Source organism: Hyperolius riggenbachi, chromosome 3 (assembly GCF_040937935.1).
Source record: "Hyperolius riggenbachi isolate aHypRig1 chromosome 3, aHypRig1.pri, whole genome shotgun sequence".
In the NCBI taxonomy this organism is placed as follows: Eukaryota; Metazoa; Chordata; class Amphibia; order Anura; family Hyperoliidae; genus Hyperolius; species Hyperolius riggenbachi.
The window spans coordinates 391,078,010-391,103,156 of record NC_090648.1 but is presented as its reverse complement, the minus strand read 5'-3'; the positions used below and the strand labels follow the sequence as shown (position 1 = coordinate 391,103,156).

The 25,147-nt window shown below is 49.7% G+C and overlaps 1 pseudogene; it reads left to right on the top strand.

Moving 5' to 3' along the window:
- The first annotated feature begins 4,703 nt into the window (after window positions 1-4,703).
- Window positions 4,704-25,147, top strand: part of LOC137562356 (uncharacterized protein NMB1333-like) — a 40,847-nt pseudogene continuing 20,403 nt past the window's right edge.

Genomic DNA, 25,147 nt, shown 5'->3' with positions numbered 1-25,147 from the left:
TACGTTTAGAAGAGGGCATAAAGGTCCACCGATCTGGAAGAGAGTAATGGACCGGCCCTTGCCCCGTTGGTCGGTCTTTGAGCGCGGTAAATAAATGACCACCGAATCCGCGAGGACGGTGACATGTTCCGCGAGGATGCCTCCCACTCCTGACTTATTCCTACTCACTAATTCCCCGATTCTAAATGCCCCAAAAAAGGCTAGCACAAATGCGGTCTGAAAAAGTCCGCACTCATAGCTTGAAGAACACAAGCCTGGCAGCGCCTCCGCCAGCCTGCCCAACAAATCAAACGTCACCGGGCGTCTTGCTTCCCTGCGAATGGCTCCCACCCGGTACCCCTTTAGCGCCTGTCTTACCCGAAAATCTTTAGTCACGTCCGAGAACCCCCTAACTTTAAACCAAAAGGCCAGAGCAGCTAACTTTTTGAGCACTGCCGACACCGAAATGCCTTCCACGAAATTAGTACCCAGGAAATATAATAGCAAACACAGCCGCTGCTCGTCTGAAGCACAGCCGCCCACTTGTATCAGCAAAGCATCCCACGCGTTCCATACCAACGTGTACGCTGCTGCCGACGACTCGGACAAGGATCTCCCAATCATGAAGGATACCGCTCGAAAGGAATCCTCCACGCCGTGGACGGGCAAGGAACCCCACGCTCTTCCGCCGTGGGAACCGCCGCCCGGAATCTGTCCCACTGAAATCGAGAAAGTGCGTCAGCGACCACGTTATCAACCCCTGGCAGATGTACCGCAAACAAATAAATATTAAAACGTAAACAGTCCAAGACCAATTGCCGCATCAGACTTATCACCGGGGGAGAGGATGCCGAACACCTGTTGATCGCCAATACCACTCCCATGTTGTCGCAATTGATCTTGACTTGCCTATTGGCCAGCTGCTGTCCCCAAATCTGAACCGCCACCACTATGGGAAAAAGCTCCAACAACACCAGATTGGAAGTATAACCCGCCTCCACCCAGGACCTGTCCCAAGGAACCGCACACCATTGACCCGCGAAAAAAGCACCAAAACCATGGGCGCCCGACGCATCCGTGAAAAGCTCTAAATCCGAGTTACTCACCGTTTCCTGCATCCACAGGGACTTACAATTGAAGTCTGACAAGAAAATCAACCACACCTGCAGGTCCGACTTGAGATCCGCCGTTAACCGAATCCGGTGGTGTGGCGCCGCTATCCCAGCAGTAGCCATAGCCAGGCGCCTGCAGAAGATCCGCCCCATGGGCATTATTCTGCAGGCGAAATTCAACTTACCTAGCATAGACTGCATCTCCCGCAAAGTTATTTTCTTGCAATGAATCGCGGCCAAAATGGTCTCCCTTAGGTTCTCCACCTTGTCGGTCGGCAAACTGCATTCCATAGCAACAGTGTCTATGGTGATGCCTAAAAATTTTAGCGACGTGACCGGGCCCTCCGTCTTATCTTCCGCGAGTGGGACCCCGAAGCGTTCACAAACGTGCCGCATGGTAGCCAGCGCATAGGCACAATCAGGGGAACCTGCTGCTCCCATAAACAAAAAATCGTCGAGATAATGCATAACTGATGGCACGCTCGACATATCCTTTACGACCCACTCCAAAAACGTGCTAAACCGTTCAAAATACGCGCAGGAAATTGAGCACCCCATGGGTAGGCACCGGTCTATGAAATACTCACCTTTCCAAAAACAACCCAACAAACGAAAACTGGAAGGATGAACGGGCAGCAGCCGAAAAGCCGATTCAATATCGGTTTTTGCCAACCACGACCCTTGACCCAAGCGCCTGACCCAGCATAGAGCCGCGTCGAATGAAGTGTACACCACTGACGTATCATCGCATAACAAACCATCGTTAACCGACGAACCACGAGGAAACGACAAATGATGTATTAACCGAAAAGACCCCGGTTCTTTTTTGGGAACCACACCCAACGGGGCCGCAATTAAATCAGCTAAGGGGCGAGAAGTGAACGGACCAGCCAAACGACCCGCCGCCCCTTCCTTCGCAATCTTCGTATCTACGACCTCTGGGAACTCATAGGCAGACTTCAAGTTCCGAAAGGGGGGCTCCGACCGCAACAAACAACTACTTTTGATCCGGAAACCCTCCTCAAAACCCGCCCTTAAGAATTCGGCCACCTCCCGCTCAGGATACCTGTTTAGGAAGCGCGCCATCTCTACCCCCTTCACCGGCGTCGTCCCTCTTACGTGCAGAATCCCCAGACCTTGCCTTTCGCTGCTTGTAGCACCCGGAAGCCGCATGCGAGCCTCCGCAATTAGAGCACTCGTGCTTAAAGCGGCAGGACTGACCAAAACGACAGGATCCGTCGTTGTACTGCCAGCAGATGCCCTTTCCTCGGTTAGCCGGTTGGCCAGTAGGGGCCGACCCGCCAGCAACCGCGGGAAAGGACTGAGTGGTTCTGGCCGGGATCATCAGCCGCATCCACAAGGTAATATCCTTGTGATCCCAGCGGATCACGGGCCTTACCGCCTTCTCCTGCCTGAACTGCTCGTCGTACCGCAGCCAAGCGTTCCCACCGTACGACCGGTGAGCCTCCCCGATCGAGTCCATATAACCAAACAACGCCGAGCAATGCTCGGGCTGTTTTTCCCCAATCACGCTAGCCATGATTGAAAAGGCCTGAAACCAATTCTGGAATGTGCGGGGAATCAGTCTATAACGCCGTTCCTCCTCCCTCTTTTTCTCATCCGGCTTACCCTTATCTAGATTAAACTTTTCCAGCTGAAGGAGCGAAAATATCTCGATATACTCGCCCTTCCAGATCCGTTCCTTCACTTCTTGCTTCAGATGGGAACCAAGAAGGCCATTAAAACAAATGTAAAGCTCCGCGTGCGATGCATCTGCTAAACGCACCTGCCCCCCCCCCCCACTAGACCCAGTAGAATCGCACCCTGCCCCCTCCGTCTGCACCGCCACCTCCGACTGCACACTATACAATCCCGTCATAACAGGCTGCGCCACCTGAACCACCCCTTGCGTGCCTGCAACTGCTGCCAGGGGTAAGGGAGCCCCCAAGGGTACTAACCCCGCATGTGACGCCACTACTGGGGGTGCGGACGCCCAAGCTCCCACCGGTGACAAAGGTGACCCGATTGGCGGCACTACTAGCGCCGTGGAAGGTGAAGGCTGCGCCTGCCCTGGCTGCGGCCCTGGCGCTACTGACACGCCCCCAGCCCCCCCCCTGACGACCCCCACAAATCCCCAACAATAATGTGGCTAAGGCATTTACTGCGGCTAAATTGGTCTCACCTGGCTGCCCCGGACGCAAGTCCCTGCCAGCCGTCATGCCGGATCCACCCGCTGGGCTGTCATCCTCTTCTGCTGCAGAATCGACCTCGGAAGCAGAGCCGTCCCCCTGTGCAAGGCTCCTGCTGTGCTGTTCTTGTCGCGTCTGCTGTTGCTGTGAACCGCTGACTTGCTTGCGCTTCTTCTTGGCGGACCCCTTCGACTTGCCCCTGGCTGCGGAGCTCCTGTTCCCGCCCTGAGTCCGGTGGGCTGCCGCCGCGGAAGGAGGGGCGGCACCCGTGTGATGGCCATCCTTGTGCTGGGCCCGCCTAGTCTGCCGCGCCGCGCGGGGACTAATGGCCGCATCCCCTCTTGCTGCCTGCTGGTGGGAGGAACTGGCCGCGCTGGATGGCCCTGACGAATCCCGGTGTTGGCTGGGATTCCTCCCGCCGGACCCCCGTGTTTTCTGAGTGCGCTTTGCTGGGGGGGGGGCGGAGGGTCCCTAATGGGGCTCCCTGAGCGACGCCGCGCTCCTGCATGGGGGTCTGGGCTTAGCCTCTCCGGAGGCCTGGACTGTCTCCTCTCCTCTCCTCTCTGCTCACCTGCTTCTGCTGGGGAAGCGCTGGGCTCTGCCGCCGCTGCCGGCGCGCTATCAGCAACAGCCTCCGCTGAGGTGCCTGCTCCCATGGCCGCCAATTGCACCGTGACCCATGAGGGGCCTCTCGATCCTGCCTTTGCACGGATCCGGGCAACCAGTAGCTCTAGTCCCTCCATGTCCTCGGGAGCAGCGGGCGTCCGGCAAGCAGCTTCTTCCATTGCTGCTCAAACCGGAAGTGCCCGCCCCGCTACTTCCGCCGCCTTGCCCGGGAAAGACTGTCACTCCCCTCACCACCAACACCCGCCCCCTCCTCTTCGCTGCGCTGCCTCCTAGCCTGCACCGCCCCCAACCCACGCTAACCCCTACACTGCCGGGGAGACGGCTACCCCATCATGCCCGGGCCCTCCGCATTCCGCTGCGCTACAGCTACGGACCCTCACTGATCACCGGCAATCAGATCCTTCTCTCTACAGAAGCCTTTTTCGCTACAAATATTACACCAGAGGTCAGTGACTCAACAGTGTGGTTAGCCCATAAGTGCACTATGAGAGGGGTTCTCCTTGGAGAGCAGTCCAGAATGAGAAAAGACAAAAGAGCTTATTTAGACACCCTTTTTGAGGAACTACGCCAGCTCGAGCTTCTAAATAAAGCTAACACGTTGCAACTTAATAAAGATAGGGCTTAAGAAATTCGAGATTTGATAAATAAAGTTTTAGATAGAAGGTTCCAGTCAGAGTTTACACGAAGGACAGGAATATTTTATGAGGCAGGAAACAAACCGGGCAAATACTTAGCAAGAGCGTTAAGAGAAAAACAAATAGGAGGGGATATAAAAGCTATCAGAAATAAGGAAGGGATGTTAATGCAGAAAACTGCAGATATAGCCTGCAGATTCGTAGATTTCTACTCAGATTCTTTGAAATCTACCACAGAGGAATCTGGAGATACCCCTATAAGAATCCAAAAAATCAGAGAATACTTGGTGAGTTCTGAAATGCCTAAAATTAGTGAGCAAACATTGGAGGAATGGGGGAAGGAGTTTCAAGAAGATGAAGTGCTTGCTGCAATTAAATCATTACAACCGAATAAGAGCCCCGGCCCTGATGGCTTCTCAGGAGCATACTACAAGGCCTTCAAAAACATCTTGGTCCCTCATCTGACATCTTTGTTTAATGAGATTTCAACAGAAAACCCATTAAAAGCAGAAATGCAAGCTGCCCACATTACAGTCATCCCCAAAAAAGGAAAAGATGACACAGTTTGTGCCAATTACAGGCCCATATCGTTACTCAATGTTGACACCAAATTATTTAGTAAGGTCATCGCAAACAGGCTTGTACAAATGATCCCTTCTCTTATAAGAGGTGACCAAGTTGGATTTGTCCCTGGCAGAGAAGCCAGGGACAACACCACTAAAGCCATTACCCTGATTGAATATATCAATAAGCGAAAGGTCGAAGGCCTTCTCCTCTCAGTTGATGCGGAGAAGGCCTTCGACAGAGTAGCATGGGATTTTATGAAGGAAGTACTACACCATATTAACGTAGGACCAATAATGCTGTCTACAATTCTAGCACTCTATAACTGCCCAACGGCCCAGATAAAGGTGAATGGATGTTTATCTAGCTCGTTCTCTCTTAAAAATGGCACACGCCAGGGCTGCCCGTTGTCACCCCTGGTGTTTATTATGACTTTGGAGCCTTTTATCAGACATATAAACAAAATGAAAATATTCAGGGTATTAGGGTGGGAGAGTTGCATGTCAAAGTGGCAGCATTTGCGGACGATATTCTACTATTTATCTCCAACCCCAGAATATCCATGAATGCCATAATCAAAGCTTTTTCTGAGTATGAGTCTATTTCTAACTTCAAAATGAACCTGTCAAAATCTGAAATCCTTAATATTTCGATTTCTGAAGCCTTGGTGAAAGAGTTGAAACGTACCCTACCTTTCAAATGGAGTAATGGGGTAATTACTTACCTAGGGGTCAGATTACCAAACAATGCTGGACTGCTCTTCACGTTGAACTTCCTAAAAATCCAGAATACCATACTTGAGGACCTTAAAAGGTGGGAGGGCCTAACATTATCTTGGTTCGGACGCATTGCTGTAGTCAAGATGAACATCCTGCCGCGCATTCTGTACCTATTCCAAGCAGTGCCCATCCACATCCCCAAACAATTCCTGAATGGATTGCAGAGCAAATTGGGCCAGTTTATCTGGAATGGCCGCCCCCCCCCCAGAGTTAATAGGCACATCCTGTACCTTCCAAAACAAAAAGGAGGGGCGGCAGTTCCTAATCTGGAAAGATACCATATGGCCTGCATACTAACTAGAATAATTGATTGGTCCTGCCATGGCACAGACAAATTATGGACACGATTAGATGAACAGATTTTGGGTCAACCGGTAAGGAGTATTCCTTGGATACCCAACCCAGTCGCCAAGCATATTATACAGGATTTTATGCTGATACAGAATGCGCTACGGATGTTTCGGAAGGCTTGCAAGGCGTATAAACTTTCTTCAGAATTGAGACCCTTAACAAGCTTGATTTTTAATTCTGACTTTGGCCCTGGAATTAAAGGCCCATTCTTTAAGACTGAAACTCATAACCTTAAACCGGAGTCTGAATTTAAAGCATTTCAATTTAAGGAAGGAAATAAAATAACAAATAGATACTTGGGCTCCATAATTCAGCCATGGCCTTTTTCGCCAGATATGCTCTTATCTTACTAACCCATCTAACAAACGTTTCCTGTGTAGGGCCTTGACCGGTTTTGAGGAGTTGTGCCAGAGGAGGGAAGCAGTTCCCCACACAGTATCTTTAATGTACAAGGGCCTTGACGATTTGAGTCCTGAGACGCCATTACCCTTCACTAGAGATGTCGCGAACCTCCGATTTTCGGGTCGCGAACCTCCGCGAAAGGTTCGGTTCGTGAAAAAGTTCGCGAACCGCAATAGACTTCAATGGGGAGGCGAACTTTGAAAATTTGAAAAAATTCTACCAGCTAGAAAAAATGTTTCAAGAGCTCTAATACCTGGAGGCACACCTGATTGAGTGAAATACACATCACTGCTGGAGGACCCACCCTCCCTCCTCCAAGCTAGGTCCTTATACCATTTGACTCAGTTGTCTGCCTACACTAATTAGTTATGGGACAGCTGATACACACTCTGCTAGGGAGATTTTAATTAGCCTCTTGTGTCCTCCCACCTCCCTTCTCCCTATTCCCTCCTCCCGGAGGGAGGAGGGTCTCTTCTGCCAGGGAATTATACTATTTTAAAAACCAGTATACATCATACTAGTTAGCAATAGCTGGGAATTGAACACAGATCTCACTGTGTGGTGGGCAAGTCACCCTAACCACTGTACCACTACAGTAGTAAGTGAAGCTGGCCTAAAATTTACCATTTATGCTCAATGCAATAGAAACAGTAGGTTGCTTAAAGGAGAACTGTAGTGAGAGGTATATGGAGGCTGCCATATTGATTTCCTTTTAAGCTATACCAGTTTCCTGGCAGCCCTGCTGATCTATTTGGCTGCAGTAGTGTGAATCACACCAGACACAAGCATGCAGCTAATCTTGTCAGATCTTACAAAAATGTCAAACACCAGATCTGCTGAATGCTTGTTCAGGGTCTAGGGCTAAAAGTATTGGAGGCAGAGGATCTGCAGGATAGCCAAGTAACTGGTATTGCTTAAAAGGAAATCAATATGGTAGCCTCCATATACCTTTCACTACAGTTCTCCTTTAAAGGGAACCTTAACTGAGAGTGATATGGATGTTTCCTGTAAACAATACCAGTTGCCTGGCAGTCCAGCTGATCTTTGTGACCGCAATAGTGGCTGAATCACACCCTAAAAACAAGCATGCAGCTAATCCAGTCTGACTTCAGTCAGAGCACCTGATCTGCATGCTTGTTCAGGGGCTGTGGCTAAAAGTATTAGAGACACAGGATCAGCAGGCGATTCAGGCAACTGGTATTATTTTAAAAAGGAAAAATCCATATCCTTCTTCGTTTGGGTTCCCTTTAAGGATTTGTAGCATAAAAGCCAACTCACATCGGCTGGGATTTGAACCTGGGTCTCACTGCGGGTGGGCAAGCACACTACCACTGTACCAACTGAAGCTGGCTTAAAATTTACCATTTGTGCTCAATACAAGAGAAAAAGTAGACAAGACAAATAACATTTATATCACATTTTTCTCCTGGTGGACTCAAAGCACCAGAGTTGCAGCCACTAGGGCATGCTCTATAGGCAGTAGCAGTGTTAGGAAGACTTGCCTAAGGTTTCCTACTGAATAGGTGCTGGCTTACTGAACAGACAGAGCTGAGATTTGAACTCTGGTCTCCTGTGTCAGAGGCAGAGCCCTTGACCATTACACCATGCAGCCACTGCTTACAGATATGTAGCCAGACATGGCCTTGTCTTTTGTGTTCAACAGTTGTCAAGAGAAAAATTAGACAAGATAGCAGTGTTAGGAAGACTTGCCTAAGGTCTCCTACTGAATAGGTGCTGGCTTACTGAACAGAAAAAGCTGAGATTTGAACTCTGGTCTCCTTTGTCAGAAGCAGGGCCCTTATCAGCAGTTGGCTGATGGTGTAATGGTTAAGGGCTCTGCCTCTGACACAGGAGACCAGGGTTCGAATCTCGGCTCTGCCTGTTCAGTAAGCCAGCACTAATTCAGTAGGAGACCTTTGGCAAGTCTCCCTTACTCTGCTACTGCCAATAGAGCGCGCCCTAGTGGCTGCTGCTCTGCTCTGGCGCTTTGAGTCCGCAAGGAGAAAAGCGCAATATAAATGTTATTTGTCTTATCCATTACACCATGCAGCCACTGCTTACAGATATGTAGCCAGACATGGCCTTCTCTTTTGTGTTCAACAGTTGTCCAAAGAGAACCCCAGATAGCCAGATAGATTCATATCTCTCTCTCTTCCTAACACTGCTACTGCCTATAGAGCATGCCCTAGTGGCTGCAGCTCTGGTGCTTTGAGTCCGCCAGGAGAAAAGTGTGATATAAATGTTATTTGTCTTGTCTACTTTTTCTCTTGTATTGAGCATAAATAGTAAATTTTAGGCCAGCTTCAGTTGGTACAGTGGTTAGGGTGCTTGCCCACCACACAGTGAGACCCAGGTTCAAATCCCAGCATATGTGAGTTGGCTTTTATGCTACAAATCCTTAAAGGGAACCTAAACAGAGAATAATATGGATTTTTCCTTTTAAAATAATACCAGTTGCCTGAATCACCTGCTGATCCTGAGTCTCTAATACTTTTAGCCACAGCCCCTGAACAAGCAGGCAGATCAGGTGCTCTGACTGAAGTCAGACTGGATTAGCTGCATGCTTGTTTCAGGGTGTGATTTAGCCACTATTGCAGTCACAAAGATCAGCTGGACTGCCAGGCAACTGGGATTGTTTACAGGAAACATCCATATCACTCTCAGTTTAGATTCTCTTTAAAGGAGAACTGTAGTGAAAGGTATATAGAGGCTACCATATTGATTTCCTTTTAAGCAATACCAGTTACCTGGCTATCCTGCAGATTCTCTGCCTCCAATACTTTTAGCCCTAGACCCTGAACAAGCATGCAGCAGATCTGGTGTTTGACATTTTTGTAAGATCTGACAAGATTAGCTGCATGCTTGTTTCTGGTGTGATTCACACTACTGCAGCCAAATAGATCAGCAGGGCTGCCAGGCAACTGATATAGCTTAAAAGGAAATCAATATGGCAGCCTCCATATACCTCTCACTACAGTTCTCCTTTAAGCAACCTAATGTTTCTATTGCATTGAGCATAAATGGTAAATTTTAGGCCAGCTTCACTTACTACTGTAGTGGTACAGTGGTTAGGGTGACTTGCCCACCACACAGTGAGATCTGTGTTCAATTCCCAGCTATGGTATGATGTATACTGGTTTGTAAAATAGTAAATTTTAGGCCTGGCAGAAGAGGCCCTCCTCCCTCCAGTAGGAGGGAGCCCACAAGAGGCTAATTAAAATATCCCTAGCAGAGTGTGTAGTAGCTGTCCCATTACTAATTAGTGTAGGCAGACAACTGAGTCAAATGGTATAAGGACCTAGCTTGGAGGAGGGGGAGGGTGGGTCCTCCAGCAGTGTGTTTGGCAATAACATGTCTGCTGACAGTGATATGGAGGGTCAAAGTTTTGCTCAATAGAGCATTATGGGGCGAATCGAACTTCCGCAAAAGTTCGCCTGATGTACACGAACCCCCAAAGTTCGCCTGGAACCGTTCGCGACATCTCTACCATTCACTGATAAATGGGAAGCGTCCAGAGAGAATGGCACGGAAAAATTAGACTGGGAGAACATATTTATCTTAACTCACAAATGCTCAGTGAATTCTTCAGTTCAAGAAGCAAACTATAAAATCCTAACCAGATGGCATAAGACCCCCGAGTTGTTAAACAAAATCATCCCAGATTATCCAGCACATTGCTGGCGCTGCAATGCTGCCCCAGCTTCCTATGATCATATATGGTGGGACTGCCCAGCTATTATCCCATTCTGGAGATCAATACATAAGTGGTCTATAAAAATTTCATCTCTCCATATTCCATTTACTAAATTGACCATGCACTTACACCATAATGATCTATCAATTAAGACATACAAAAACTCCCTGCTGGTTCACCTCCTCAATGCGGCTAAGGTACTCATTCCTAGACACTGGAAATCAAAAAGGCTACCCTCTATGAAAGACTGGTTAACCAAAGTTGACTATATCCACACTATGGAAGAATTAAGAGCAGTCAAATTAGACAGATCTCACAAATGCTTTGTTACATGGGCCCAATGGATTGATTTTAAAAATACTGAGGACTACAAAAAGCTAATGGGGATTGAGACCTGAAAAAGCACTGTCATACCCTCTTTGTAGGATATTCCGGTGGGAGAAATGATAACTACCCAATGCTAATAATTTTCAGAGAGGGGGTTCAGATTACCACCACAAGTGGATGGTGACAATAGCTTGTCAAATTGATACATCTTTCACACATGCTGGTTAATCCTTTTTGACTTGTATTGCCGTTATATCATCTGTTCTGTTTCTGATGGATGCTTTTGTACGAACACTTTAAGAAATGTATTGTAAATTTTATTCTGCTTCATTTTGAATAAAAATTTTCTTGGTTAAAAAAACAAAAACAAATGTGCAGCTGCCTGTCACACACTTGCAGTGAAAAGCTAGGCACTGAATGTGCTGGGCCTGGCAGTGGCACAGTAGAAATTAGCAAGGGGCCAAGGGCCAGCTGTGACTGACTGACAGGGCTGTATATGCAAGTGTCAGTTGGACACACACAAAAATATACAAAAATAGATCACAAGAACAACATAAGCTTTCAAAAGAGCTGTTGAGGGGTGCTTTTTAGCAATAAGTATCAGCAGGGAGCTAGTTAACAAGCCTAACAAGAGCCTAACTAAGCTTTCCCTATGTCTCTGCAGCAACTCTCCCTTCTCTAATTACTGCAGCCACACAAGGGAAATGGCTGACGCTGCCTGCCTTTTAAAAGGGGGGGAGGGCACCAGGAGGGAATGTAGCCTGATTGGCTACCATGTGTCTGCTGACTGTGATGTAGAGAGTTAAAGTTGAGCCTAATGATGTAGTATAGGTGGCTGGTCGAACTCGCACATAGTTCGCGGTTCACCGCAAGAGATGGGCAGAACGGTTATCTGGCGAACGGTTCCAGGTGAACTTTGGGTGGTTCGCCTCCGCAAGCGAAGGCGAACTTTCCCGGAAGTTTGATTCGCCCCATAATGCTCCAATAGGGTCAACTTTGACCCTCTACATCACAGTCAGCAGGCACATTGTAGCCAATCAGGCTACACTCAGTCCTGGAGCCACTCCCCCCTGTATATAAGTCAGGAAGCAACGGCCATTACACTCACTCGTGAATCTGCTATAGTGAGAGTAGGGCGAGCTGCTTCAGACTATTTCTCCTAGGGAAAGATTAGTTAGGCTCTTGGCTTGTTAGCTTGCTCCTGGCTGATTCTTATTGCTATAATAGCACCCCACAACAGCTCTTTTGAGAGCTAATCCTGTTCTTGTGTTTTTTTTTCTGTGTACCACTGACACTTGTGTTGCATTATAGACAGCCTTGATAATTCATACTGTGTTTGTGCCAGCCCAGGCCCAGCACAATCAGACAGTGAGTCAGTGACTAGTGACACTGACTACCTGTGTCAGTCAGCTGCACATTGTGTAATACCCATTATTACTGCACTTGTGTTGCGGTGAAAGCTTTTGTAATTCATACTGTGTGCAGTGTCACTGCCAGGCAGCCAGGCCCACCACATTCAGTGACTGACTAACTGTATCAGCTGCACATTGTGTAATACCCATTATTACTGCACTTATGTTGCGGCGACAGCTTTTGTAATTCATACTGTGTGCAGTGTCTCTGCCAGGCAGCCAGGCCCACCACATTCACTGACTAACTGTATCAGCTGCACATTGTGTAATACCCATTATTACTGCAGTTGTGTTGCAGCGACAGCTTTTGTAATTCATACCGTGTGCAGTGCCACTGCCAGCCAGGCCCACCACATACAATGACTAACTGTAACAGCTGCACATTGTGTAATACCCATTATTACTGCACTTGTGTTGTGGCAACAGCTTTTGTAATTCATACTGTGTGCAGTGCCACTGCCAACCAGGCCCAGCACATTCAGTGACTAACTGTATCAGCTGCACATTGTGTAATACCCATTATTACTGCACTTGTGTTGCGGCAACAGCTTTTGTAATTCATACTGTGTGCAGTGCCACTGCCAGCCAGGCCCAGCACAGACAGTCAGTGACTACCTGTGTCAGTCAGCTGCACATTGTGTAATACCCATTATTACTGCACTTGTGTTCCGGCGACAGCTTTTGTAATTCATACTGTGTGCAGTGTCACTGCCAGGCAGCCAGGCCCACCACATTCAGTGACTAACTGTATCAGCTGCACATTGTGTAATACCCATTATTACTGCACTTGTGTTGTGGCGACAGCTTTTGTAATTCATACTGTGTGCAGTGCCACTGCCAGCCAGGTCCAGCAAATTCAGTGACTAACTGTATCAGCTGCACATTGTGTAATACCCATTATTACTGCACTTGTGTTGCGGCGACAGCTTTTGTAATTCATACTGTGTGCAGTGCCACTGCCAGGCAGCCAGGCCCACCACATTCAGTGACTGACTACGGTAACTGTATCAGCTGCACATTGTGTAATACCCATTATTACTGCACTTGTGTTGCGGCAACAGCTTTAGTAATTCATACTGTGTGCAGTGCCACTAGTGTTGATCGGATACTTCTTTATCCTACTCGAGTTTGGTCGAATTCGGATAGTAAACTATCCGAATTCACTCGAAGTTCGATATTCAAATTAATCGAATATCCGATTCGAACTCGGATATCCGACGTCACTATCCGAGTCTGTATTCGAGTAAAATATTCGAGCTGGCCTTAAATAGCTTGTAAAACTTGTATTGGAGGTCAATGATGCATGAAACCACCTTTTTATGAAGAAAAACATCAAGTGATTTTGTGGTGATGTAGTAGTTATATAAAAAAGGTATCAAAAATAGTAAATTAACTTCATGAAAAGTGTTTGCAAGAGAAGGTGTGTCCAAAATGGTTGTAAGTTGGAAGTCTTCATTTACGTCGTCTTCATCTTCTTCTTTATCTTCTTCTTCTTCTATATCTTCTTCTTCTTCTTCTATATCTTCTCCTTCTTCTTCTTGTATATTTTCTTCTTCTATATCTTCTTCTTCTATATCTTCTTCTTCTTCTATATCTTCTTCTTCTATATCTTCTTCTTCTATATCTTCTTCTTCTATATCTTCTTCTTCTTCTTCTTCTTCTTCTTCTTCTATATCTTCTTCTTCTTCTTCTATATCTTCTTCTTCTATATCTTCTTCTTCTTCTATATCTTCTTCTTCTTTATCTTCTTCTTCTTCTTCTTTATCTTCTTCTTCTATATCTTCTTCTACTCGAATCATCTTCATCTTCTACTTCTTGTATCTTCTTCAATTATCTTTTTCTTCTTCTATATCTTCTATATCTTCTTCTTCTTCTATATCTTCTTCTTTTTCTTCTTCTTCTATATCTTCTTCTTCTTCTTCTTTTTCTTCTTCTTCTATATCTTCTTCTTCTTCTTCTTCTTCTTCTTCTTCTTCTTCTTCTTCTTCTTCTTCTTCTTCTTCTTCTTCTTCTTCTTCTATATCTTCTTCATCTTCTTCTTCGTTTTCTTCTTCTTCTATATCTTCTTCTTCTTCTTCTTCTTCTTCATCTTCTTCTATATCTTCTTCTTCTTCTATATCTTCTTCTTATTCTTCTATATCTTTTTCTTCTTTGTCTTCTTCTTCTATATCTTCTTCTTCTATATCTTCTTCTTCTTCTTCTTCTTCTATATCTTCTTCTTCTATATCTTCTTCTTCTTCTTCTATATCTTCTTCTTCTTCCTCTTCTTCTCTATCATTATATTATGTGTCTTGGTTTTCCTTTCTTTTGTAATATATTTTTTTACTTCATTTGTGAAAATATTTTATTTTAATAACACCATAGTTATATTTGTGTTGATGGCATAATAGGTAGTGGCACATTGCAACCCACAGCGTCTTTTTCTGTGTACCCTGGCGGTGGTAAAACACAGACATCAGCAGGAGGAGGAAGTAGTTGCAGCTATTGTAGTGTGGTAATAGCTGGTAGGAGAGCGGGTGGCAGCAGAAAATAGTTCTTCTTCTGTTCTCCCTGGCAGTGGTAGCAGCACACAGACAGCAGAAGCTCAATGCAGCTACAGGAGGAGGAGTAGTGTGTGTCAGGCAGTGTGATGTGACTGCTGACATAATAGGCCCTGGTTCCTAGCGGTGGTACCAGGGCCGTAAATGAAGTTCATGGGGTTCCAGACAGCAGTCGTGAAGCCCACATTGTGTCCAATACACAATTGGGACAGCACAGTTTTAAACCCGGACACCTCTAAAATAATTTAAAAAAAAATTTCAAAATAATGCAGCTATTTTTGAGCGTAAATAGCTGGTGGCGCATGGGCAGCAGCACCTTGTAATGTGTTCCCTGGCAGTGGAGACACAGACAGCAGGAGGAAATACAACAGCAGGCAGCGTGAGGAGGATGAGTGTGTGGCAGCAGGCAGGTGGGCAGTGAGACATAGCTGGTGGCGCATGGGCAGCAGCACCTTCTAATGTGTTCCCTGGCAGTGGAGACACAGACAGCAGGAGGAAATACAACAGCAGGCAGCATGAGGAGGATGAGTGTGTGGCTGACTGGCAGCAGGCAGCAGGAGGGCAGGCAGCCAGACATAATAGGCCCTGGTTCCTAGCGGTGGTACCAGGGCCGTAAATAAACACCATTAGGTTCCAGACAGCGGTCGTGAAGCCCACATGGCGTCCAATACACAATTGGGACACCACCGTTTTCAACCCGGACACCTCTAAAATAATATTTTTTTTTTTCAAAATAATGCAGCTATTTTTGAGCGTAAATAGCTGGTGGCGCATGGGCAGCAGCACCTTTTAATGTGTTCCCTGGCAGTGGAGACACAGACAGCAGGAAGAAATACAGCAGCAGCAGCAGGTGTAATGTGTGTGTGCCGCTTCATGTCCCCCTCTCGCCGACAACAGGGGCCAGGCATTTGCCTTCCACCCAAGCCTGGTTCATTTTGAGAAACGTCAGTCTGTCCACAGACTTGTGAGACAGACGAGATCGCTTCTCAGTGACGACTCCACCGGCTGCACTGAAGCAACGCTCTGACAGTACGCTGGAAGGGGGGCAGGAGAGCACTTCCAGGGCGTACTGCTCAAGCTCGCTCCAGATCGGCAGGTGCTTGACCCAATACTTCATGGGATCAACAGGGGCAACGCTGTCAAGCCCGCTGAAGGACCCCATGTAGTCAGCCACCATGCGGGTCAAGAGCTGTCTGTGACTGGAGAAGGATGCTGCTGCAGGCACCTCCTCTCTAGTCCCTGGCAGCTCTATGCTCATGTAGAGCTCGTTGGTCAGAGATAGCAGGTCTGTGGTGCGCGTGCGCTTGCTGCTGGTGGATGCAGGCAGTGGTGCCCACCGCCAGGTCGTGATCACGCTTACGCGTGGATTCACGACCATTTTGAAGCATTCCGCCTCGGACACGCTAAGCCGTGAATAGATTTTCAACCACGAAAATCTGCTTCGGCTTCGCGTGAATGCGGACAGAAATCCGCATTCACGCTCGTGAAACCCGGCGCTGAAGTCGTGGTTAGCGGAAATGTGTCAAACTATGCGTAAGTGACACATTGCAGGCCAATCAGAGGGCCCCAGCCAGGCCCTAGCAACCAATCACAGGAGGGGAGCTATGCCCTCCCCTCCTGAATATAAAGCGGCGGCCATGATGGAAAAGCTCTGTCCTTGCTAGACTGTGGTGCTGAGAGGATTATCTCCAGGCCATTGTTGTTTGAGCGAGTGCATTTATTGTGTTAAAAACAAAGCGGTTTTTTTTGCTAACACTGCTCTTATACTGTACACAGTTAGCTAGTCAGTGAGTGATTGCTGTAGTTAGTTGTAGTCAGTGTAGTGTAGTGGGAGTGTGGGAGTCTAGTGATTATTTAACTGTGTGTAGTGCAGGCAGGTTCAGTGCTGCAGTGTAGTCAGTGTAGTGGGAGTGGGGATTATCTGTGTGTAGTGCAGGCAGGCAGGTTAGTGCAGCTGCAGTGTTCACTTGTATATTCCAGTGACAGTTATACACTTGTACTATTTGCAGGCAGCCAGTCACACCGCCGGCGCCGCCACTCTCTGCCAGCGCTGTTCATTCATTCTGTCAGTGACCTTGTGCCGTGCCCACTGCTCGCTCGCTGGCATATAAGCATCTCATTACACAGTGTGACATCCTTGTGTGCCCACTGCATCCTTCAGTGACCTAGTTGTATATCCAGTGCCCACTGCTGTGCCCACTGCATCCTTCAGTGAGCTTGTACTGTGCCCACTGCATCCTTCAGTGACCTAGTTGTATATCCAGTGCCCACTGCTGTGCCCACTGCATCCTTCAGTGACCTTGTACTGTGCCCACTGCATCCTTCAGTGACCTAGTTGTATATCCAGTGCCCACTGCTGTGCCCACTGCATCCTTCAGTGACCTAGTTGTATATTCAGTGCCCACTGCTGTGCCCACTGCATCCTTCAGTGACCTTGTACTGTGCCCACTGCATCCTTCAGTGACCTAGTTGTATATCCAGTGCCCACTGCTGTGCCCACTGCATCCTTCAGTGGCCTTGTACTGTGCCCACTGCATCCTTCAGTGACCTAGTTGTATATCCAGTGCCCACTGCTGTGCCCACTGCATCCTTCAGTGACTTTGTACTGTGCCCACTGCATCCTTCAGTGACCTAGTTGTATATCCAGTGCCCACTGCTGTGCCCACTGCATCCTTCAGTGACCTTGTACTGTGCCCACTGCATCCTTCAGTGACCTAGTTGTATATCCAGTGCCCACTGCTGTGCCCACTGCATCCTTCAGTGACCTTGTACTGTGCCCACTGCATCCTTCAGTGACCTAGTTGTATATCCAGTGCCCACTGCTGTGCCCACTGCATCCTTCAGTGACCCTGTACTGTGCCCACTGCATCCTTCAGTGACCTAGTTGTATATCCAGTGCCCACTGCTGTGCCCACTGCATCCTTCAGTGACCTTGTACTGTGCCCACTGCATCCTTCAGTGACCTAGTTGTATATCCAGTGCCCACTGCTGTGCCCACTGCATCCTTCAGTGACCTTGTACTGTGCCCATTGCATCCTTCAGTGACCTAGTTGTATATCCAGTGCCCACTGCTGTGCCCACTGCATCCTTCAGTGACCTTGTACTGTGCCCACTGCATCCTTCAGTGACCTAGTTGTATATCCAGTGCCCACTGCTGTGCCCACTGCATCCTTCAGTGACCTTGTACTGTGCCCACTGCATCCTTCAGTGCCATTGTACTGTGCCTGGTGCATCCTTCAGTGACCTTGTACTGTGCCCATTGCATCCAGTGATTCATTACTAGCAACATGTCTGGCAGGGTTTCGTGGGGTGAGAGGAAAGGGAGTTCAATTGCCTCAGCCACTTCTTGGACTGCTCCACATCCAGGGAGAGGACGCCCAGCTGTACGTGGTCGTGATGCAGCAGAAAGGGGGGCAGCAAAGCCTGAGCCGAGTCAGCGGACGCCATTGTCCAAATATTTTAAAGTTTCTGGTCCCCGTGTGGTGGTTGAGCAAATGGAACCTGACGTACTCATGGACATCATGACTTCCTCCCAGACCTCTACTGTGAGCACCACTCCAAGCAGCAGCAGCAGCCAACGTCCCACGCTTGTTGTGACATCCACCCCAGCACCCACTGGTCAGCAGCCCTCCCAGGATGACAGCGTTCTGTCCCTCAGTCCGGCATCTGGGAACCTGCTGATGCAAGAAGCTCAGGACTTACTGGGGACTGATGTGGCAGAGATTGAGATCGGGCCACAATCACAAGCGTTGTTGAGTTCTGGTGATGAAGAAGAGGGGTCTGTGTCTGGGGATGTAGGGACAGAAGAGGAGGCGGGGGAGTCAGAGGAAGAGCTGGATTATGATGATGCTGCTGATGATGACGACGTTGTGGACCCTAACTATGCGCAGCCTGCTGAGTCCGGGGAAGAATGGTCAGAGCAGGGTGATGAGTCACCTCGGCCTAGGCAAGGATATCGCCATATGTCAGGCAGGGGCAGGGGCATCGGCAGCAGTGGGCGTGGAGGGAGTAGACAGGACACTGCTTCAGCCGGCACCACCACCATGCAACCCCCGGCAACTACTACCACACATTGTTCCGCTGCACCCTCTGCTAGTGGGGGCCGCAGTAAATTAAAGTCACCAGTGTGGGATTGCTTTGACGAATGTACTGATGACAAAAGGTATGCGGTGTGCAGGTTATGCAGCAAAAGATTGAGCCGTGGGAAAAGTCTGAGCAAGATGGATACCTCATCCCTCCAGGGCCACCTGAGAAGCCGCCACTGCCGCGAGTATGCGGAGTTTAAGAGGAAGCAGGCACTGCTGGCAGGGGTTCCTGAGAGCACAAGGCCCACCAGCGCAGCAGCATCATCCCTCCCTCAGGGTCGTGAATCCCCACAGCAGCAGCAGTAGTAGCACGCAAGCGCTCTTCCACCTCGGCTACTCAGGACACAGACATTGAGGCTGGCAGCCAGTGTTCGTCTCTCTCCTCTGTCTCCCCTGCATCCCAGCATCGTCAGACCCTGCTGAGCGACACCTTTCAGGGTCTGACCAAGCCTCTGCTTCCAAGCCACAGGCGGATCCGCAAACTAAATGGCTTTCTGGCCCGGGCCATGGCATCACAGCTGCTTCCCTACTCCCTGGTGCAGGAGGGGAGCGCCATGCGGACGCTGCTCCAATTTGGCATCCCCAAGTGGCAAGTCCCCAGTCGCCACTATTTCAGCAGGAGCGCGATCCCAGCACTCCACAAGTTTGCGGTGGAAAACGTGGCCCGTTCCCTGGACTACTCTGTGGGCAAGCGGGTCCACGTGACCATGGACTCGTGGAGTAGCAGATTTGGGACAGGTCGCTACCTGTCCTTTACGGTCCACTGGGTGACACTGATGGAAGGGAGGGAGGACAAGAGCGCATCAGCCCAGCTAGTGGTGCCATCACGCGGGATCAGGGGGGATGCAGAAGGGTCCTGTCACGACACTCCCTCTGCACCCGGAAAGCAAGCCCGCCTCGGCAGCAGCAGCGCCAAGCCTCAGCACTGCCAAGCCCTTTTAAAATTGGTGACCCTGGGGAAGGAGAGGCTTACGGCCACCAACGTCCTGGCCGCCCTCAGGAAGCAGGAGCGGAGGTGGCTGACCCCCAGAGGCCTGGAAGTGGGGCATGTGGCAGCCGATAACGGGGCCAACCTGGTGGCAGCAGTGCAGCAGGGAAACCTCCAGCACATCCCCTGCTTGGCCCACGTGCTTCTTGCGCACCTACCAGGGGATGAGCGAGCTGCTGCAGGATGCCCGGGCGGTGGTACGCTTTTTCCGCCTGTCAGCCACTGCCTCTGCACTCTTGTCCACCTTACAGCAGCAGTATGGAAGGCCACAACACCGGCTGATCATCGACATGCCAGTTCGCTGGAATTCGACTCTGGCCATGTTGGAGCGGCTGTGTCAGCACAGGCTGGCTCTAAGGGCCTACATGCTAGACCCAAGTGTCCCCAGCAACCAGCAAGTCCCCATGATTACTGCCACTCAGTGGACACTGATGCAGCAAGTATGCCTGGTGCTGAGTCTCTTCCTGGAGGTAACCAAGATGATCAGTGAGGAGCGGGCCTCTGTGTGCCAGTGGGTGCCCTTGGTTTGTCTACTGGAGCAGGCAATGGACAATTTAATTGAGCGTGGGGATGAAGCCCTGAGGCAGTTGGAAGAACAGGAGCAGATGGCAGCACAGTCCAGCTCAGAGGAGGGCTCACAGCAGGTAGTGGAAGAGTTGGAGGTCCCTAACCTGAATGAGGAGGAGGAGCAGAGTGCAGCAGGCATTGTACGTGGATGGCGGTTTGAGGAGGACAACGACATGGCACAGGAAGAGGACAGGCATGCGTTATGGGACAATGGCGAGGACGAGGAAGATCTTGCTGGCAGGGCCCACTTGTTTCCCATGGCTGTGCACATGTTGCGCTGCCTTCGCAGGGACCCCCGGGTGATCCAGATGCGTTCAAGGGAGGACATCTGGATTACCTTGATGCTTGATCCCCGTCTGAAGGGGAAGCTGGGAGACTTAATGACGCCATCCACCACGAGCAACGCACAAGGGAGTTGAAGGAGGCCCTTGTGCGCAGACTACTGGAAGCATTCCCCCAGCCTTCCACCCCCACTGTAACTGCTCTGCCAAGCCAGCAAGAGGTGCCTGCCATTGCCATTAGCAGCACAACAACAACCACCAGCAGCAGCAGCAGCAGCAACTGGCGCCCTGGAGACCTGAAGAGCCTAAGCAAGAGCCTGTATGCAGTGCAGCAGCCCAGAACAGAGGTGCCCGCCACAGCATCCACCACCAACCAGCACAAGCAACGACTGACCACCATGGTGTCTGACTATATGGAGTCATCCAGCGGGCTCAATGACACCGACGGCCCCGTGGACCCCTTGGAGTACTGGGTCAAGAGACTGGACATCTGGAGCGAGCTTTCCCAGTACGCCCTGGAACTCCTATCCTGCCCTCCTTCCAGTGTCCTCTCAGAGAGATGCTTTAGTGCGGCCGGTAGCGTGGTCACAGAGAAGCGCTCTCGGCTCTCCCACGCCTCTGTGGACAAACTCACCTTCCTGAAAATCAACCAGGCTTGGGTGGAAGGTGAGTTCCTGTCCCCTATTGTCGGACACAGGGGGACATGAAGGGCTGCATGTGCTGTTGTTAACTATGCCTGCCTTTATAAAGACAGTTACTACCTGCCTAGTGCCTACCTTGGTTAATTTTTTGGTGTTATGGTACTACTACCAGTAAGTTTCCATGGTCCTCCTTCTGAGCTGCTGAACTGACCGCCCGCTTTGTCCTCCTGACTCAGTCGCTACTACACTCTGCATTCACACTGCCCGGGTCACTGGGTGCATTTAATTTTTTGGCCAGCACTATGACGCTGTGCTACTACTACTACCACCAGTATGTTGCCATGGTCCTTCTGTACTGCTGAACTGACCGCCCGCATTGTCCTCCTCCTCCTGACTCAGTCGCTTCCACCAATGTACTCTGTCTGCGTTATCACTGCCCGGGTCACCGGGTGCATTTAATTTTTTGGCCAGCACTATGACGCTGTGCTGCTACTACTACCACCAGTATGTTGCCATGGTCCTTCTGTGCTGCTGCTGCTGTTGCTGCTGAACTGAACACCCGCTTTGTCCTCCTCCTCCTCCTGACTCAGTCGCTACCACGGTACCACCAATGCACTCTGTCTGCGTTATCACTGCCCAGGTCACCGGGTGCATTTAATTTTTGGCCAGCACTATGATGCTGTGCTGCTACTACTACCACCAGTATGTTGCCATGGTCCTTCTGTGCTGCTGCTGCTGCTGCTGAACTGAACGCCCGCTTTGTCCTCCTCCTCCTCCTGACTCAGTCGCTACCACAGTACCACCAATTTACTCTGTCTGCGTTATCACTGCCCGGGTCACCGGGTGCATTTAATTTTTTGGCCAGCACTATGACGCTGTGCTGCTACTGCTACTACTACCACCAGTATGTTGGCATGGTCCTTCTGTGCTGCTTCTGAACTGACCGCCCGCATTGTCCTCCTCCTCCTGACTCAGTCGCTTCCCGCTGCTGCACTCTGCGTTCACACTGCCCGGGTCACCGGGTGCATTTAAATTTTTGGCCAGCACTATGACGCTGTGCTGCTACTACTACCACCAGTATGTTGCCATGGTCCTTCTGTGCTGCTGCTGCTGCTGCTGCTGCTGAACTGAACGCCCGCTTTGTCCTCCTCCTCCTCCTGACTCAGTCGCTACCACGGTACCACCAATGCACTCTGTCTGCGTTATCACGGCCCGGGTCACCGGGTGCATTTAATTTTTTGGCCAGCACTATGACACTGTGCTACTACTACTACCACCAGTATGTTGCCATGGTCCTTCTGTGCTGCTGCTGCTGAACTGAACGCCCGCATTGTCCTCCTCCTCCTGACTCAGTCGCTTCCACCAATGTACTCTGTCTGCGTTCACACTGCCCGGGTCACCGGGTGCATTTAATTTTTTGGCCAGCACTATGACGCTGTGCTGCTACTACTACTACCAGTATGTTGCCGTGGTCCTTCTGTGCTGCTGAACTGACCGCCCGCATAGTCCTTCTCCTGACTCAGTCGCTACCACCACTGCACTCTGCGTTCACACTGCCCGTGTCCACTGACAACTCTGCTGCGATGTCATTGCTAATTGCTGCAAAAAAACAAAAAAAAAATTACAAAAACCTCTCTGGGGCCTTTTTGGCATCAGCCACTCATCCTCCTCCAGCGGTACCTTCGCCGCCAAGTGCCATTGGAACTCGCCTTCACCTCTTTGACTGCTTAACGCGTATATCCCTTTTTAAAACCACTTATTACCAATTAATAGCCCTATTTAAAGTGTTGATTTCACTTTAAAATCCATTTTCTCTAGAAAAAAAAATTTGGGGGAATTTTTTATGTTGAAGTTATGTTGCCCCTTATCACCTCGATAATCCATGCAATTTGGGGGATTGTAGCATGTATGGGGGCTTTGTTATTAACGTTAAAAGAAAATCCGCCTTCGGGCGGGAATCCACGCGTGATTACGCCATTCACGGCAGAAAATCCGCGTGGTTGCGTGGACGCGGATGAAAATCCGCATGCGGCGGGGCCGAATGCGGATTTTTTTTTGCAACCACGCGGATTGCCGAATTCGTGGATGAGGCACATCCGAGCATCCCTGGTGAGGGTGACAGACATGGGGGGGGGGGGCAGGGAGGACAGCGAGAGCCAGCGGGAATGCATCCGCATAGGCAGATGCGCTCTTAGCTATACTTAGTATAGCTGACAGATGCGACAGGGAGCGACGAGTGTGGCTTCGTCGGCAGAGATCTTCAATCAAGGTGTTAAGAAGATCGCAAGAGGATAGAGGATATTGGAGTGGGATCTTTTTCGAGGATATTGGCATGGGAAGTTTTTTTTAAAGTGAACCTTAAGTCTGAAAAAAAAAGTGTTTTACTCACCTGGGGCTTTCCTCAGCCCCTGCAGCTGATCGGTGCCCTCGCCGTGTCCCTCCGATCTTCCTGTCCCCACCGGCGGCCACTTCCGGTTTTGCCATCGCCGGCCATCAGTCTGGGAACGCGAGTGATTCTTCGCGTTCCCAGCCACAATATCGCCCCCTATGCTGCTATTGCCCCAGGTGAGTAAAACTCATTTTTTTTTCAGACTTAAGGTACAGGTAAGTATTTATGGTTAATTAAGATTAATAAAATACTTTTCTCGTCGTGTTTTTATTTAATTTAACCCTTTGTGGAAATGGGTAAGGGGTATACTCATTTCTCCAGGAAGGGGCGCTGGCATCTGGGGTCTGCTTCTTAAAGGGGACTCCCAGATGCCACCATGATCCCCCCCCCCCAGAGAGTCGTCACCCCCCACCTCCTCCTGAGGCACCGGAGGTGGGGAAGAGCCCCTTGTTCATGGATTGGACAAGGGCTTGGGGGAGAGGGGAAGGCTTGGCCGCCCCTCTCCCCCAGAGCCCCCCATAGCATGGATCATGTTGGCTGGTATAGCTCAGGGTGCGAAGTCCCAGTTGGCCGGTGCTCCACATTCTGGCTATCCCAGCCTGCATGGGAGACAAGGGGTTACAGAGGCTCTGAAGGAGGAACCCCATACCATTTTTTATTTAATTTCCCACACTCTAAACATAAAAAATGTAAATTTTACATTTTTTTTAAATATTGTTTCCCTCTATCTTTTTAACATATCCTGCAAATTTGGTGTTGCTGGGATGTAAGGGGCCTTTGCTATTAACTGCTAAAGTCAGCGGGAATTGTTTCCCTAAGAACTGTCATTACCGGATTTAAATGTATACTTTTTCCTTTGAAATTTAAATTCGATTTTCTCAAAAAGTATAAGGTCTTTTTGAAAAAAATATTCCCCTTGCTCCCACTTTTCTTCTTAACATAATCTGCAAATTTGTTGATTCTGGCATTTAACCACTTCCCGACCGCCCACTACACAGGGGCGGCGGGGAAGTGGAGCCCTGCAGGACGGCCTCACCCACAGAGGCGGCGGTCCATTTAAGGGCATGGGCGGAGCGATCGCGTCATCCGTGACGCGATCCTCCGCCGGCGCCTGTCACCGCTCGCTCGCCGCAACATCCCGCCGGCTATACGGAAGCGCCGGCGGGATGTTAACCCCGCGATCGCCGCATACAAAGTGTATAATACACTTTGTAATGTTTACAAAGTGTATTATACAGGCTGCCTCCTGCCCTGGTGGTCCCAGTGTCCGAGGGACCACCAGGGCAGGCTGCAGCCACCCTAGTCTGCACCAAGCACACTGATTTTCTCCCCCCCCCGCCCCAGATCGCCCACAGCACCCATCAGACCCCCCCCCTGCCCACCCCCCAGACCCCTGTTTGCACCCAATCACCCCCCTAATCACCCATCAATCACTCCCTGTCACTATCTGTCAACGCTATTTTTTTTTTATCCCCCCCCCTGCTCCCTGCCCCCTCCTGATCACCCCCCACCCCTCAGATTCTCCCCAGACCCCCCCCCCCCAGACCACCCCCCCCTGTTTACTGTATGCATCTATCCCCCTGAT